Here is an 18,181-nt window from a genome sequence, read left to right as displayed (position 1 = left end):
CTCAAGCATGAAAAATAAGTGTTGTGATTCATTTGTTATGCCCAACCTACAGGAGGCTCTGTTTGGCAGGACACCTAGTTTTTATGCAAAAAAAACTTGCCTCTAAGCCGAGAATTCAAAAATCTGCTTTGAGGCCACTGGGAACAACATCCAAGAGGTTGGTGAGGTACATGTTGCTCATGGTCCATGGCCCACTGGTTGGGGATGACTGGTCTAGGGTATTATGTGCTGGGCAGGGTACAAAGTGCAAAAAGCACTTTGCTCCAGCATTGCAAAATGTGGTCTAGAATGTGTTTGGAGTTTAGTCTTGGAAGTGAAGGGAAGGAGAAGGTCTATGATGTGCAGCAACAGAGTTTTACATTTAATAGCATGTCAGCAGAGAGGATATTGCAAGATGTAAACAAGCATCAAGCAAGGAACATTATTATTATCTTTGCAGTCCTAAATTATAACAGTTGGATAGAGGATGGAAAGTTTGAGAGAATATGATAAGTTGATAACGGTCGGAAGTAAAAGTATGCAGTGGTGGTTCACGTTTGCTGCACCCTGGATTGTTTTTAACCGTGTTGAGTTAGAAGCAGCTTGTGCAACAACCAGTGGCATCAAAAAAGACACTCTATACAGGTAATGTAATAATAGTTCTCTGTGTGTGATGTGATGCTGGCCAATGCCAGAATACAAATTGACTTGGAAAGAACCCTGTCTGTGAATTAATTTTTTTAATGTGGAAAAAAAAGCAGCAAGTAAGGAAAACATTAAGTAAAAATATGTATTTCTGCCTGTGACTAAAATAGCTTCAGTACTTTGTTAAACTGTGGCCAGCTAAAAACTATATAAGGGAAACCCTTATATACATATGACCCCAATGTAAAGGTGCTGTAAGACACACTGGGAGATTGAGGCGCTCTCTTACCTCCCATCGCATCTCTCCAAGAAGCTCCGTGCGCAGGCGCGCACTTCCGAGTTCCCGGCCTGTTTGACGCCGGCGTCTGACTCCGAGCATCATGACACTCGTGTCACGACGCCAAGCGTTGTGACGTCATGAAGAGGCACCGAATTCGAATCTTGGCTCCAAAACATCTTTAAAGGACCAATCCTCCAGTTTTACTGTTCCTGCCAAAGCGTTTGTTTGTGACGTTGAATTCCTGGTTTTGACTTCTGCCCGACCCTTGACTACGATTTGTGCCGCCAGCCTTGAACTCTTCGCCTGACTTCGACTACGTCTTCTCTAAATTACTGCCGGTACCTCGCTTATGGACTTGCTACACACTTCCTTGTTGGCTTCTGCAGCAGAAAGCCCGGGGACCTAAAAGGGCATCGGTGAACACCGGAAACCCACAGGGTCCATCTGTGCGTTCAAAGGTACTGTCATTGAACAAGGTTCCGGTTAACGTGGTCGTTACAGGTGCATGGCTTCAAGGCTGTTCAGGCCAACCACTTGTCATAAATGGGCAGCCACATGGATGATTGGACAGCACTAGTGAGTGGAATTGGTGAGTGAGAGGAAGCTTTGCCCCCCCATTTGTTCTGTATCTGCTGATGACATATCCACCCTCCAAACAGGGATGTCAGAAGATGAAATTTCTCTCTCAGGAGAAATTGACTATAATAAGCTAGTAGAAGCTGTCCAACCAAATCAGTGCATGTATGGGCATATATATATGGGGAACTTTTTTTTCCTGTTTAATTTTCCTGTAAAGCTACTTTGTTGGTTGATTTCATTTCTTCAAACCCTATCAAGAAGGCATCAAGAGTAGGCTGAATTTAACTTCAGTGTGACCACTGGGCTGTCTAATAATTGCTCTCACATGGCAAGATCCTTCCTAGACATTGGCAAGTACAGCTAGGAAGGGGAAAGCAGCTTTAGACTGGGAAAGGGCGTTTGATCACTTCAGTTCTCTCTGAAATGAACTTCTGTGCCAGCATTTGCCTCTGTGATCATGTTTTCATGGTGAAGGCTGTTTGATCTCTGTAACTCTGATGGAGCCATGACAATCAAATGCCCCATATCATGTTACTGCCATGCAGTGACAATGACAAAATGTAGTTTAGGCTTAGAATCTACAGTGATTTCTGGAGCCACCACATTTGGAGCCCTGTATATTCTGTAGATGCTATTAGCACTCAGGGCATTGCTATTGTAATAAAATTGTAATAAAATTGTATTTGTGCATCTTATTACAGTTTGACACAGGTAAAACTTATTTCTTGGCTGTATTGGCCAGTGCACACAGTCATCAGAGACCCAGATTCTGTTAGTGGCATCTTGGAGCTAACCTATTTGCAATGCATGTAGCCGATAGACATATGGCAGCACTTTCTTAAGAGCCTTAGTTGTTTTTTAAAGAATCATGCAGTGACTGGGTGCTACTAGAGTTGAAATATAACCTTTAATAATGGGGAACTCCACACTCAAACAGTTTTGATGATGATTTAATAATGGCATGATTTTGACTCAGGCCAAGTCAGTTCTCTTCCAGGTCTCTTACTCATCTGCCTTCTGCTTCAGACCTCAGACAGGAACAGTGTTTGGGCTTGAATAAGTTGGAATGAACTAGAAAATACAACAGAAACAAGATTAGGATAATGATGAATTTTGCTATAAACCATGCCAAAAAAATTGGCAAAACTGTGGGAAAATTCATGAAATGCATTGCACTGGGCATTTTTTTGCAGTGACTTTTTTGTGCAAAATATGGTATTTTTTGTGGCAACTTTCTCTGTGCAAAATTCATTGGTCAGTGGACATAAGTTTAAAATACAATGGAGTCAATGGGTGTTTTGTCGCCTCTTCATTCTGTGCTGAAAGTTTACTTGATTTTAATGATGAAATGCTGAAATTCTCTGCAAGCCTGGCAGAAAATCTCACTCATCACTAATTGTGGGAAATCAGACTCTTGACCAATGCATTGATCCTACAGATCCTACAGAGTGTCAAGAGGGTCCAATTTCATGACAATTAGTAGTATGGGGAAAAGTAATAAAAAGGGCTGATGAGAATTGTCCTTGGATGGGCCTCACTGGATTGTCTCTGTAAAAAGAAGTAACGTTCTCTAGGGGAGAGATTTTTCAAGGCACACATTTTTAAATAATAAGCTATTAAAAAGGGTAGGTTTGGTGCTCAACAAACACTACAAGGATAATTAGCATAAAGTATAATGGCAGCGTTTTCAATCTGTCTATAAAAAGATATACAAGTTTATACTGGTATGGAATCCCTTACCGAATTACGGGAAGGCAGTTTCCCATAGGCTCCATTTTAATCAAATAAACCCATTTTTTAAAAATGATTTTCTTTTTCTCTGTAATAATAAAACAGCGCCTTGTACTTGATCCCAACTCGGATATAATTCATTCTTATTGGAGGCAAAACAATTCTATTAGGTTGAATTCATGTTTAAATGATTTTTAGTAGACTTAGGGGGTTGTTTACTAAACCTCAAATTCTTCTGATTGAGCTTTTTTTGGCAAAAACTTGAATTTTTCATGGGAAAAAAAACACTCAAATTTTTTAAGATTATTATACCCTGATGCTGCAAAAAGCCAGAATCTAAAAAAATTTGCCATCTCAGACCTGTCGAGGTCCTGTATAAGTCAATGGGAGAGGCACCTATACCAGTTTCAAGTTATAGTGGTCTACAATGGGTTTATCCTGAAAATCCAAAAACTCGGAAAACTTTTCAGGAGAAAAGCCCAAAGAATTCATGCGATTCGGGTTTTGTCTAAATTTTTTGAGTTTATTTTACTAAATTGAGTTAATTTATTAATAAATAAGATAAAATTGGGCATGAGAGTTTGGTTGAGCTTTTTTATTGAGACAATGAGATAAATTTAGATTTTAGTAAAATAACCCCCTTATGTGAAAACCCCCAGGCCCTGAGTATTTTGGATATAGGTCTCATACCTGTACATATTTGGATCTACTAGCTCCATGTACTGTAAAGCAGAATTTAGTCACTTCTACCTAAAAAACTTTTCATTTGCTAAACCTGTCTCATGGATGTTAAATTAGACAGTTAGCCCTTCCGTACAACGTTTATCTGTAAATATTATTTAGAAATCATCACAAGAAGACAGTCCAAATGACAAAAAAATGCCCCAGAGAGGTATCTGACAAATTCAATCTTCTTCAAAGGTGTGTGCTGAATAAGCCAACAGGCAGAGAGACGAGCTGAAGTGGAGCCCTCTCTCACAAAGGCCAGCGTTACCTTCTCATTTTAGTAATTTGTCTGCCTCCTTTCCCTTTCCTCTGCTTCCTCCCTGCTTGTAAAGCGATAGTCCAGGACCTATTCAGTAGAATAATAGTGATCCCCTGGGAACTGACTTTGCAGGAGAAGTGGGGAGGAGGTGCTGAACATGGGGGATGTGGATAAAAAGCAGGCAGAGTTGTTCTTGAAAGACTGACACTCTGAATGAAACTTTATTTCTTACACAGTTATCAAGCTTCGGAGAGGACAAGAAAAATAATCAGATGGGTCACTGGTTTATTTAACCTCTTTCCTCTTTTATATACTTATGTCAACATATAGTATAGCTTATTTATCAAAGGGGGGAAATCTGTCGTGGAGATTCTACAAAAGCCACTCTGAAGACAAAATCCCTGCTATATGTTTCGGATTAGTTCTTGGAAAGTCTGTGGACCGTGCGTGGAAAAGTATATAGAGATGGAATATTCTGTAAAAGTATAATTCTTGCAATTGTTGTATTCCATCATGCATGAATAAAGGGCACGTTGCAATATCTGGTAACAAACATGGCTGCCACCAGTGTCAGCTATCATTGATCTCAATATACATGCATTTATTTATTATCCTTTATTTATAAAGCACCAACAACGTTTGCAGTTTTTTATACAGTTTGTTCCTTATTCACATCAGCCACTACCACAGTGGAGCTTACAGTCTAAATTCCTTATAGCCAAGTTTTCATTGGTCAAAGGGAGGGGATGAGTGATTGGGGCATGACTTCATGACTTTCATGTCTACTGATACTGGGGCTTATTTCTCTAAAGGTAAATAGAGCTCACCATAGGTCGCCAGAGTGAAATTCTGGCACTTTTTGTTCATTCATTGAGCTTTTCAAGGCCATAGTTCAAAGGGTGAAATCTCATATTCACCCATAAATATGCCCTTATATATTCCATATAACTGGGAGCAGCCAAATTTCCCCCTGGCAACCAATGGGGAGCTCTAGTTCACCTTATGATAAATATGACATATCGTGCACTCCCAGTGAAAGCTGGGAGAAGAGTTTACCAGTTCCTGGAATGGAAATAGGGTTTTAGTCTAAGAAAAGAAAGAAAACAAAAGAATATTTTCTAGTAAATGGGAAAGAAGCTCTTATTGATATAAAGGTATGGGACCTGTTATCCAGAATCCTCGGGATCTGGGGTTTTCAAGAACAGATCTTTCCATAATACCTTAACGGGGGAATGTAATAAAAGTCACAAAGAGCAAAACAATTATCACAAATAAAAAGTCTCATTTCGCAATGTATTACTCTTCCTTAACCTGTTATTACATTGCAAATTTTAATGGCGCATTGCCCACTTTTAAGAAGTGCTTGAAGGTGTCGTAATCTTTTGGAGCAAACATAACGACTTTTTCAGTAAGAAGATTTATTACATTCACTGTGCACTGGTGCTAACTATAAAATTCGCAAACCTTCTTCCACTGTCGGAAGTGGTCGCTAAACATTTTCTGGGTTCGCAAAAGCTATATTATCACACAAAGGTGTTCGCACAGAGGCATACATTTTCGCATTGCGAATATTTTTTCCATTACCGATTTTTATTACATTCCCCCTTAAGTCTACTAGAAAATCATGAACCCAAATAGGCCAATATTTGCTTCCAATGAGGATTATTTATATCTTAGTTAGGACCAAGAAGAAGGTACTGTTTTATTATTACAGATTTTTTTTTTTTAAAAAAAAATGTGGATTATTTGGATCAAATGGTGTCTATGGGAGACAGCATTTACATAATTCTGAGCTTTCTGGATAATTGCATTCCGGATAACAGATCCTATACCTGTGCAGGCAAAGTAGGCAGCAGGCAGTTCCCTATCAATTTCAATCTACTGACCAAACAAATCCCTTGATAAAGTATAGTCAATGATAAACAAAGCAATCGATAATAAACACAATAAACACAGCAATAACATTTGCAGTCATGTAATCTGTAATTATTGCTGGATAATGGTAGGAGTCTTGGAAGAGATATATTAAAAAAGTGGCATTAAAAATATTGATGGAATAAGATTAAGGATTATAAATTTTACCAGTTTAGGGTTAAAACACCCTAACGTAAATTATTAGACTGTATAAGCAAAAAAACATTTGAATCTTAAAAAACCAAGTGTTGTTTATATAAACTTTCTTTATTCAAACCTCAAAAAGAGCTGCAGATCATGTTGTAGCTTTAAAATAGACAAAAGTTAATGTTTTATGAAATGATGGAGACCCCATTGTAATATAAAAGGATATTAGAAGTCCCATTCTCATATAAAAGGGATTACATTATTTTACAACAGGGAGTACATTATTTTTTTTACATGATATTATATAAACAAATTTGACTCGTTTGTGTGACACACGAGACATCACTTAGAACAGATTATAACTGATGACATCATTAAGTACTATTTATAAAGATATAAATTACATAATTATTTCCTTATAAATGGTGCTTAACAATGTCATCAGTTATAATCTGTGCTCAGTGATGTCATTTCTGTCACATGACTCACTGAAACTTGTGTATTATAATAAATAATGCTCGAAAATATGAGGTTATTTCTGCCACATTGAAGTTCCATGACAAAGGCTTGGGCCTCGTGCTTTTATATGGTCATGAAACTCCTCGGTGACTTCTAATATCCTTATATTTTACATATACATATATATATATATATATGAAATATAACATTATTCCATATATATACTATATATATATATATATATATATATATATATATATATATATATATACAAATAATCCAGATTTTCAAAAATTATTTCCTTTTTCTCTGTAATAATAAAACCGTAGCTTGCACTTTATCCCAACTAAGATATAATTAATCCTTATTGGAAGCAAAACCAGCCAATTGGGTTTATTTAATGTATAAATGAATTTCTAGTAGACTTAAGGCATGAAGACCCAAATTACGGAAAGATCCATTATCCGGAAAACCCCAGGTCCCGAGCATTCTGGATAACAGGTCCCATACCTGTATAGCTAAAATGTTAAAATGGTTAAACTTTCAATCATGTGCATTTTTACTGCTAAACGAGATCTCCCACTGTTAGACATAATGAAGCAGTCCTGAACCCAATCTCACATGGACTGATTGACTGTAGGGGCAGTGTCATTGGCCTGTCTATCAGCTGAAAACGCATGGTGCATGCAGGTCCTGGGTGGTCTCCCGGTTAGATCTCCGACAGGGATGCGCGACTAATTAGCGCACTGCATGAGTTAACTGGTTAATTGTCTCTGAATGATTTCCAATTAGGAAACAGATATCATCAGGCTGTAGAGCGTGTATGTGAGGGATCCCTCATTTATCACTGCCTTGCAGCTGTTTAAAGGAATTTGTATCGCTATGAATCTACTGATAGTTCAACCCACTACTCTGCTTGGAAGCACTCTAACAACTTTCCTGCTGTTGCTGAAATGAAAGAACCTGTTTCTAATTTCTATTTTGATATTGTACTTTCTACATGTCTGAATGAGAGCTGTCATATTCCCCAATGCGACATTCTCCAAAGGCTGCAAAGGCAACGTCCTATCTTTTGGTCATTTAGCTTGTGTTTTTTATGTTTATGGATAAAGGCTCCCAGTATGGAAGGCCCCCAAAAATGCCAATACTAAGAGAAAATATGATGCTCTGCACACGCTTAGGGGTCTATTTATTTATGGTCGAGTTTTATTTTCTTTGAAGAACTTTTAAGAGGAAAAAAAACTTGAATTTTTCAAGATTTATTATGTTCCAAAGCAGCAAAAAATCTGAAACAAATATTCCAGATAAAACCTGTCGAATTCATGTAAAGGTCAATGGCAAAGGTCCCTTTAGGGTAGTGGCACATGTGGTGATTCCAGCGGGATGGCATTCAAATCGCTTCATTTTCCGAAGTAGCCCGCAGTTGCCTCGCCTCGGTTGTAAAACCGAATCGATCCGAATGCCATCCTCCCGCGATTCACATTCTTGCCAGTGGGAATTCATTTTGGAGACATTAGTCGCCCGAAGAAGAGGAGATTTGTTGCTGGGCGACTAATCTCCCTGGAATCATCACGTGTGCCACCACCCTTAATCATTTGAATATGTTTTCACAATTTTTAGGTGTTCTCAGGTATTTGTCGCTGGTTTTTGATTGAAAACTCAAGTTCGATGTTTTTAAACATATTAACTTGAAAAATTTGAGGTATTCATAAAAACTCAAATTTTTCTAACCGATTTTTGTTAAGTTTAATTGTTAGTAAATTAGCCAAATTCGTGTATGGGAGTTAGGCCGAGTTTGCTTCTGGTAAAATATAAGAAAAAAACGAGTTATAGTAAATAACCACCTTAATATATAATACATTCTTGTCTACAAAGAATGCAGAAATTTGGTATGAAATCTGAATGAAAACATGGGCAAACATTCTGATGATATTGTTCACTCAGCTAAGGACGTTTCATGAAGGTATGACGCCCTAGTTTAATATTCTTTTTTGTTGGCATTTGTTATATGTTAGCATAAAGCTGGCTACTCATGAAAAGACCTGGCCAGATGAGCAGATCCTGCAGGGCCTATTAGACCAACCTGAACATATGATCCTCAGGCAAATATATATATAGTAAATAATGTACTTCCTATAAATATATGGATATTAGAAGTCAATGAGAATTTCCATCGCCACACGTCAAGGGTCTGTTGAGTAGAAAAGCTGTAGTTTAGTAGTATTAACTCGTTGAAGCCAAGTGTTACCTCTAAATAATTCAAAATGTAATGACTTTTATGCATACTATAACAATATATATGGCAGAATAATGTCAGTGCTTGGCTCACTCCATCAGAATAGACCTTCATTACTTTTGAATTCTACGTAGTTGACTTTCAATGACTGGGTGAGTTCCTACAACTGAACTCGTGGTACATGTATGGGACCTGTTATCCAGGATGCTAAGACCTAGGGGCCGATTCACTAAGGGTCGAATGTCGAGGGTTAATTAAGGAAGGATTAGCGCAGAGGAAGGATTTAGCGCAGATAGTTCCTTCGATCGAACGATAAAATCCTTCGAATCGAACGATTCGAAGGATTTTAATCCAACGATCGAAGGAATATCCTTCGATCAAAAAAAGTTAGCCAAGCCTATGGGGACCTTAGATGGCGAACTAGGGGGTCGAAGTTTTTTTTAAAGAGACAGTACTTCGACTATCGAATGGACGAATAGTTGAAAGATTTTTACTACGAATCCTTCGATTCAAAGTCGTAGTCGAAGTAGCCCATTCGATGGTCGAAGTAGCACAAAAAAAATCTTCGAAATTCGAAGTTTTTTAGCTTCGAATCCTTCACTCGAAGTTAGTGAATCGGCCCCCTACTGTTTTCTAGCTATGGGATCTTCCCATAATCTGTATCTCCAAGTCTCATAAAAAACATCAATTCAACAATAAATAAGCCCAATAGGATGGTTTTGCCTCCAATAAGGATTAATTATATCTTATTTAGGACCAAGTACAAGCTACTGTTTTATTAATACAGAGAAAAAGGAAATCAATCTTAAAAATTTGAATTATTTATTATACTTGAGTCAGTGGGAGATGACCATCCCGTAATTCGGAGTTTTCAGGATAACACGTTTCTGGATAATGGATCCCATAACTGAATGTATAATATAAATAAATTTTATATCGCACCCCGCTTGTGTTATTCATGATGAGGCAGGTATTTTTAATTTCTGAATGGATATCAGTATGAATTTTACATTATTTATGCATTATATGAAATACATATTATATTATATTTATGCAATATATAAATTAAGATATGAGTAACACTGAATGCCACTGATGTATGGTAAATTCTAGGTACTTATCTATAATTATTATTCATTTTGTTCTAGTGTATAGTCCAAGATTACCATGACTCCATCATCACTGACTTCTAGGACAGGGCCCTTGCCAATGTTTTTTTTTAAAGCTGTTTGGATCAAATATTTTTTTCTTACCAATACCTGTATATCGGACAATAACAGTTTTAGCTTTGATTGAAAAAAACAAACATGTTTTATGTCTTGGGGTCTTTTCCCAATCTATGAGAACCACCTTGGCAATGGCGCATCCATGAAATCATCTACTCGAAGCACAGACATTTGTGCCATAACCAGAGCAACTGTCATATGATAGCTGTTTTTTTCTTCTGGTGTTCCTAATATAAGATGCCAGAAAATCGACAAACGTTTATTTTGTTCTCCTAATTAAAAACCAACACATCTATATGTCTGTTTATTATGTGTGTGACACATGGTTTTTGTGTATGTTTGTGAGTGTGAATGTGTTAATCTTATGAAATGCTGTTTCATAAAGGAAATGGAGTGCTTTACCCACCTATATAATACAACATGGTCTATATAGCATGCTGTGACCCACAGGTGGATAGCTAAGTAGCATTAACAACAGCTTTTCATGCATTTGACAATGATAATTGGCACCTACAATGAATTCTCCAGAGAGCATCCATCAATCCCTTTTAACTCCTTCCTTTTAATCCATTGGGCCCTTGAGTGAAGTTGACTTGCATGACATGGGAACTGAATCTCCAGACGGCTAGAAGTGAAGGTCTCTATTAGCTGGTGACAGCATGAGGGTTTCAATTCATCTCAACAGGTGCACATCTCAGCTTCCTATCTGCCCCTCCATCTCCTGGGAAATGCTCCTGTGGATGTTTACACGGTGTTGACAAGGTATAAGCAAGGCCACCTCCCAAGGAGCAGCGATCAAAACAATGTTGTTGCTTGTTGGCCGCTTTACATAAGCTGCAGAGACACCAGTTTTGGCAACAAAGTACTCACAGGCTCAGTGAAGCGATAGAGATCAGGGTATATTTGTGTAGCAACATTACAAAGATTTCCTGTATTAACTAGCTTGTTGATATAACTGTTGTGTGCACAGAATACCCTCTGCTTATTATTGGGGAGACTCTGCGCTGCTGTTGTCTAAAGCAGATATTCAACCTCCAGTCCTTAAGGGTAAGGGCACACGGGCAGATTCGGGGAGAAATCGCCTCTTCTTCGGAGCGACAATCTCCAAACTGCCTTTCCCTACCTTCCCGCCGGCTATAATGAAAAATCGCCAGCAGGATGGCACTCGCGGTACTTAGTTTTCCGAATTGTCGGCTACAAGTTGCCTCACGAGGAAACGAAGAAGAGGCGATTTGTCGCCGGGGCGACTAATCTCCCCGAATCTGCCTGTGTGCCCTGACCCTAAACATCAGCATCTCCAGTATTCTCCTGCTTGTTAGAACGTAATATCCATCAAAATTTAAGTTTTTCATTTTTAGATTTCCCTTTAATGGAGGCTTGTTCACCTTTAACTTAACTTTTAGTATGACATAAACATTGAGATTCTGAAACAATTTGCAACTTGGTTTTAATTTTTTATATTTTGGTGTTTTTTTAGTTATTATGCTTTTTGTTCAGCAGCTCTCCAGTTTGGAATTTCAGCTATCTGGTTGCTAGGGTCTTGTATTCCTTAACAACTAGGCAGTGGTTTGAATGGAGAGACTGGAATATGAATAGAAGACAGACTGAATAGAAAAATATGGAATAAAAAGTACCAATAAAAATAAAATGGTAAGCTTGTTTTTTTTGGCTGCTGAATCATTGTGTGCCTGTTCACAAAAGTGAATGTAGGTCAGTTACAGAAGTTTTGACACTTGGGAGCCCATTTAGGAATGAATAAAAAAAACTTTGAATTTTTAATGTTTTTTTGGCAACTTCGACCATCGAATGGGATACTTCGACCTTCGACTACGACTTCGAATCAAATGATTCGAACTAAAAATCATTCGACTATTCGACCATTCGATAGTCAAAGTACTGTCTCTTTAGAAAAAAACTTCGACCCCCTAGTTCGCCACCTAAAAGCTACCGAAGTCAATGTTAGCCTATGGGTAAGGTCCCCATAGGCTTCCTAAGTATTTTTTGGTCGAACAAAAATTGTTCGATCGATGCATTAAAATCCTTCGAATCGCTCGATCAAAGGAATTAACTTCGACAATCGACAGTCGAATATCGAGGGTTAATTAACCCTCGATATTCGACCCTAAGTAAATCTGCCCCTAAGGGGGTTATTTACTAAAACTTGATCTAATTATTTTATTAAAACAAAGTCGACCAAACTCCCATCCATGAATTAAACTCATTTATCAATAAAAAAATCGAATTGAAAAAATGTCGCAACAAAATCAAGCATCAATTAAAATCGTATGACTTTTTCGAATGGTCGCTGCAAAAACTCGAATTTATCAGATTATCCAGAGCAAATCGAAATGTCAAGAAACATCTTCAGAGACATCTGTCATTGACTTGACATGACCTTGACAGGTTTGAGATGGAGTATTTTCGGATTTTTAGCAGCTTTGGGGTATAAAAATTAAAAAAATTAAAAAATTTCAGTTTTTTTTCCGCTAAAAATTTGAGTTATCCCCTTTAAAAACAATTCAAGGTTTAATAAATGGGCCTCTTAGTGCTTGGTAATAAGCAGTCTTTGGGTTGAATTTAATGGGTAAGATCTTGGTTTTTATTCCTAACCAGGCGTAAAGCTGTAATCTGTATTTTCTTTATTTTTTTTTCATAAGAAAAAATCTGCTAGTGGAAAAAAATGTATTATTTTGGGCAGTATAAATCAGAATGTTTATGGCCACCTTTCTAGTGTCTAGTCAGTGTATCTGTGCTCAGTTTCCCCTTTATAGCGAGAAAACAGGCGCCACAGAACAGTTCCACAAGTTATTTTTCTCCTGCTGGTTGACTTCCTCTTATAATTTTTACACTTCAAATGAATAGATGACTTGTATGGCACAAATTATTTCATATTTCCCATTTTGGTAAGAAAAAAAAAAACATAAACACAGCTGTTTCATGAATTCCACAGGCCTGTATTTTTATATTGTGGGAATTAGAAAATGGGAATCTACAGGCTGCTCCTGTCTAATACCAGTATAGGATCAGTTATCCGAAAACCAGCTAACCAGAAAGCTCTGAATTACGGGAAGTCCATCTCCCATAGACGCCATTATAATGAAATAATTCACTTTTTTTTTTTAAAAAAAAATCCTGTTTCTTCTATTATAATAAACCAGTTCCTTATACTTGATACTAACTAGGATATAATTGATCCATATTGGAGGCAAAACCAGCCTATCGGGTTTGTTTAATATTTAAATGATTTTTAGTAGACTTAAGGTATGGAGATCCAAATTATGGAAATATCCTTTATCCAGAAAACCCCAGGTCCTTGTAAGCAAAACCAGCCTATTGGGTTTGTTTATTATTTAAATGATTTTTGGTAGACTTAAGGTATGCAGATCCAAATTACGGAAAGACCCCTTATCCAGAAAACCCCAGTTCCTGAGCATTCTGGATAACAGTTCCTATACCTGTATTATTAATGAAAGTGACCAATAACAAAGTATACAGCACTATTTCCATTGTTAGATTTGCATGGACATGAATACTATTTTTTTCTTGCTTGTACAGTAGGTTAAAATTGGGGACCAATAAAATTGGATTTATTTTGTCTATATACTGGTGTTTTGGGCTCATCCTGACAGCATGAAACACACAATTCAGGCATGTGTTCATGGATAGGATGCCCCACCTGATGTATCATCATAGCAGTTATCAGCTTCTGTCATCAGCCAGTCAGTCAGTCAGTAGAGATGTCGCGAACTGTTCGCCGGCGAACTTGTTCGCGCGAACATCGGGTGTTCGCGCTCGCCGGAAGTTCGCGAACGTCGCGCGACGTTCGCCATTTTGGGTTCGCCATTGTTGGCGCTTTTTTTTGCCCTCTCACCCCAGACCAGCAGGTACATGGCAGCCAATTAGGAAGCTCTCCCCTGGACCACTCCCCTTCCCTATAAAAACCGAAGCCCTGCAGCGTTTTTTCACTCTGCCTGTGTGTGCTGAAGAGATAGTGTAGGGAGAGAGCTGCTGCCTGTTAGTGATTTCAGGGACAGTTGAAAGTTTGCTGGCTAGTAATCGTTTTGATACTGCTCTGTTATTGGAGGGACAGAAGTCTGCAGGGGTTTGAGGGACATTTAAGCTTAGGTAGCTTTGCTGGCTAGTAATCTACCTTCTACTGCAGTGCTCTGTATGTAGCTGCAGTGGGCAGCTGTCCTGCTTCTGATCTCATCTGCTGACTGCTGCAATAACAGTAGTCCTTGTAAGGACTGCTTTTATTTATTTTTTTGTTGTTTTACTACTACTACTACTACTACTACTATAAGAGCCCAGTGCTATTAGTCTAGCAGTGTTGGGGAGTGGGACTGGTGTGCTAATCTGCTGCTCCTAGTAGTTCAGCAGCACCAACTTTAATTTTTTTTTTTAATATTCATTTTTTTTTTATTTTACTTTTTTTTATTTTACTACCGCTGTAGTAGTGTATAAGTTGACCTTTTAGGCATTATTTGCCCTGTAGGCATTATTTGCACAGTGTTTTCTTCAACCCGCCATCGAGCTGTGTGACCTTGTTCACATTCTGTCTAAATATCCATAATATTACCGTCTCCAGAAAAAACACCGGAGTGACTTTTTTCAAGCAGCCATAATATATTTTACGTAATCCGTATCCACCGCTGTAGTAGTGTATACGTTGGCCTTGTAGGCATTATTTGCACACTGTTTTCTTCAACCCGCCATCGAGCTGTGTGACCTTGTTCCCATTCTGTCTAAATATCCATAATATTACCGTCTCCAGAAAAAACACCGGAGTCACTTTTTTCAAGCAGCCATAATATATTTTACGTAATCCGTATCCACCGCTGTAGTAGTGTATACGTTGGCCTTGTAGGCATTATTTGCACACTGTTTTCTTCAACCCGCCATCGAGCTGTGTGACCTTGTTCCCATTCTGTCTAAATATCCATAATATTACCGTCTCCAGAAAAAACACCGGAGTCACTTTTTTCAAGCAGCATTCATATATTTTACGTAATCCGTATCCACCGCTGTAGTAGTGTATACGTTGGCCTTGTAGGCATTATTTGCACACTGTTTTCTTCAACCCGCCATCGAGCTGTGTGACCTTGTTCCCATTCTGTCTAAATATCCATAATATTACCGTCTCCAGAAAAAACACCGGAGTCACTTTTTTCAAGCAGCCATAATATATTTTACGTAATCCGTATCCACCGCTGTAGTAGTGTATACGTTGGCCTTGTAGGCATTATTTGCACACTGTTTTCTTCAACCCGCCATCGAGCTGTGTGACCTTGTTCCCATTCTGTCTAAATATCCATAATATTACCGTCTCCAGAAAAAACACCGGAGTCACTTTTTTCAAGCAGCATTCATATATTTTACGTAATCCGTATCCACCGCTGTAGTAGTGTATACGTTGGCCTTGTAGGCATTATTTGCACACTGTTTTCTTCAACCCGCCATCGAGCTGTGTGACCTTGTTCCCATTCTGTCTAAATATCCATAATATTACCGTCTCCAGAAAAAACACCGGAGTCACTTTTTTCAAGCAGCATTCATATATTTTACGTAATCCGTATCCACCGCTGTAGTAGTGTATACGTTGGCCTTGTAGGCATTATTTGCACACTGTTTTCTTCAACCCGCCATCGAGCTGTGTGAGCTTGTTCACATTTTGTCTAAATATTGATAATATTATCGTCTCTAGAAAAACCACTTGAGTTACTTTTTTTCAAGCAGCATTCATATATTTTACGTAATCCGTATCCACCGCTGTAGTAGTGTATACGTTGACCTTGTAGGCATTATTTGCACACTGTTTTCTTCAACCCGCCATCGAGCTGTGTGAGCTTGTTCACATTTTGTCTAAATATTGATAATATTATCGTCTCTAGAAAAACCACTTGAGTTACTTTTTTTCAAGCAGCATTCATATATTTTACGTAATCCGTATCCACCGCTGTAGTAGTGTATACGTTGACCTTGTAGGCATTATTTGCACACTGTTTTCTTCAACCCGCCATCGAGCTGTGTGAGCTTGTTCACATTTTGTCTAAATATTGATAATATTATCGTCTCTAGAAAAACCACTTGAGTTACTTTTTTTCAAGCAGCATTCATATATTTTACGTAATCCGTATCCACCGCTGTAGTAGTGTATACGTTGACCTTGTAGGCATTATTTGCACACTGTTTTCTTCAACCCGCCATCGAGCTGTGTGAGCTTGTTCACATTTTGTCTAAATATTGATAATATTATCGTCTCTAGAAAAACCACTTGAGTTACTTTTTTTCAAGCAGCATTCATATATTTTACGTAATCCGTATCCACCGCTGTAGTAGTGTATACGTTGACCTTGTAGGCATTATTTGCACACTGTTTTCTTCAACCCGCCATCGAGCTGTGTGAGCTTGTTCACATTTTGTCTAAATATTGATAATATTATCGTCTCTAGAAAAACCACTTGAGTTACTTTTTTTCAAGCAGCATTCATATATTTTACGTAATCCGTATCCACCGCTGTAGTAGTGTATACGTTGACCTTGTAGGCATTATTTGCACACTGTTTTCTTCAACCCGCCATCGAGCTGTGTGAGCTTGTTCACATTTTGTCTAAATATTGATAATATTATCGTCTCTAGAAAAACCACTTGAGTTACTTTTTTTCAAGCAGCATTCATATATTTTACGTAATCCGTATCCACCGCTGTAGTAGTGTATACGTTGACCTTGTAGGCATTATTTGCACACTGTTTTCTTCAACCCGCCATCGAGCTGTGTGAGCTTGTTCACATTTTGTCTAAATATTGATAATATTATCGTCTCTAGAAAAACCACTTGAGTTACTTTTTTTCAAGCAGCATTCATATATTTTACGTAATCCGTATCCACCGCTGTAGTAGTGTATACGTTGACTTTGTAGGCATTATTTGCACAGTGTTTTCTTCAACCCGCCATCTAGCTGTGTGTATTATCGTTTCCAGAAAAACGAGTTTTTGTTGTTGTTGTTGTTTTTTTAAAAATAATGCCAGGCAAAGGCAGGCCGCCACGCAGAGGCCGTGCTAGGGGCCGTGCTGCTATGCAATCCTGTGGCCCTAGCAAATTGCCCAGTTTTAAAAAGCCAATGACCCTGAACTCCCAAAATGCTGAAGAGGTAGTTGACTGGCTTACACAGCACACCCCATCCTCTACCGTTTCTAACTTTACCACAACATCCTCCTCATCCTCCACTGCTATGGCCACCCCACGTAACACTTCCTCCACCACCGGTGCCCCTTCTTCACTGGGGTCAGAGGAGTTATTTTCCCATGAGTTTCTTGAACTGAGTAATGCGCAACCATTATTGCCAGAAGAAGATGAAGGAGATGAGGACCTTACACCAGATTTAATTCTGGCAGAGAACACGATAGAGATGGACATAATGAGTGATGAGGAGGAGGTCCCCGCTGCTGCTTCCTTCTGTGATGTGTCAGAAGAAATTGATGCATCTGAGGAGAATGATGATGAGGAGATTGATGTTTTGTGGGTGCCTAGTAGAAGAGAGCAAGAGGAGGGTAGTTCAGATGGAGAGACGGAGAGTCAGAGAGGCAGTAGGAGAATAAGACTTAGAAGAAGCAGGGAGGACAGCCCGCAGGGATCAGTAGGGCAACAACATGTATCGGCACCTGTGTTCAGCCGGCCAACGCACCCGCCATTGCCGCCAATACCGCCAACTCCGCCAACTTCTACTGTTACCGCCAGATCGCACACTTCCAAAAAGTCAGCAGTGTGGGATTTTTTTAATGTGTGTGCCTCTGACAAAAGCATTGTAATTTGCAATGAGTGCAGTCAGAAACTGAGCCTTGGTAAGCCCAACAGCCACATAGGTACAACTTCTATGCGAAGGCACATGAGCGGCAAGCACAAAGCACTTTGGGAGCAACACCTCAAAGGCAACAGGCAAACTAAAAGCCACACTCCTTCTGGTCCAGCATCTTACTGCTCTACCTCTGCTCTCCTTGAC

Source organism: Xenopus laevis, chromosome 3L (genome assembly GCF_017654675.1).
Source record: "Xenopus laevis strain J_2021 chromosome 3L, Xenopus_laevis_v10.1, whole genome shotgun sequence".
Lineage (NCBI taxonomy): Eukaryota > Metazoa > Chordata > Amphibia > Anura > Pipidae > Xenopus > Xenopus laevis.
Note: the sequence above shows the minus strand (reverse complement) of the source record.